Here is a 1,193-nt window from a genome sequence, read left to right as displayed (position 1 = left end):
CAAAGAAACCAGCAGCCTGTGTTCAATGTCTGCCCTGGAAGGAGTAGAAGCAAGGGTGATTGAAAAACACACCAGAATTCTGTGATGATAGGGATTGGGTTCAGTGCACCAGGTTGGAAAGCCAAGAGCAGCCTTGGCTTGGGCCTAGGCACCCAGCAGGATTGGAAGTTGGCTGCACTTTGATCACTTTCTTGGTGCACAGCAGGTAGACTCTTTTAGTAAGCTTTGGTTTGGAAAACCCCAGGAGGATGGGGCAACTGGCAAAAACCTGAGGCTGCTGTCCCTTAATCTGCCTTCATAATACTGCCTCCTTCCCCCAGCTCCTCCCTGACCTGATGAGTCAGCCCTCAGAACTTTCAGCTAACTGCTGTCCATGAGCCGCTACTCTGTCAGCCTATAACCAAAGGAGCTTGGGGTCCAAGTCAAGTGATGAACCCTTAGCCCACTCAATCATGATGCTCCCCACCTGCAGGCAAGGGGCAACACCCTATTCTGCTACCATCAACCCCTTCCAGAGCCTACCTGCCCCACCCTGCCCTGCTCATCTGGGGATGCACAGCTCAGGGGCAGACCAGCTTCCCAGGTAAGCAGGACTCAAGAGACCTCTGGGGTCATGTTTTCTGATCATATGATCCTAACTGTGCACAAAAGTCCCTGGGGGGTCTGAACAGAAGGGCATGGGTGGGAGGGCCACACCCCCTGCAGTCCTGTTCTACTGGTGTAGCAGGCAACTGCCCACTCCCACCCCTCCCTGCACCATGGGCTTCTGAGTCAGCAGATTAAGTCTTTTACAAATTGTATTTTAAATACAAGTTTTAAACTTGTCAAAAAAAATAATGTTATGACAGTCTTGATCTCAAGTTGCCCCAGGAGGGAAGGAAGCAAGGCTCAGTCTGAGCACTCTCTGGGGGTATCAAGTACAGATTCACCCCACCTGCTTTAAAGGGCTATGGTACTTCAGGTTCCAATGTGCCCCAGGAAGAAGAGAAGGACCTGCATATCCTGAACATTTCGTCTCAAAACAGCACAGGCAGATTCAACCTTACCACCTGGAGGAGGCATCAGCACAGGTTGTTGTAGTTGATTGAAGAACTCAATCTCGGGGCCTGGGAACTGTGTAAAAGTTTCCTCTCAGCAAGGCTGGCAGCCTCAGTCCCAACCACATCACCATCAGGGGTTATGTCATCTGAGAA

The sequence above is a fragment of the Dasypus novemcinctus genome, chromosome 31, assembly GCF_030445035.2.
Source record: "Dasypus novemcinctus isolate mDasNov1 chromosome 31, mDasNov1.1.hap2, whole genome shotgun sequence".
In the NCBI taxonomy this organism is placed as follows: Eukaryota; Metazoa; Chordata; class Mammalia; order Cingulata; family Dasypodidae; genus Dasypus; species Dasypus novemcinctus.
Note: the sequence above shows the minus strand (reverse complement) of the source record.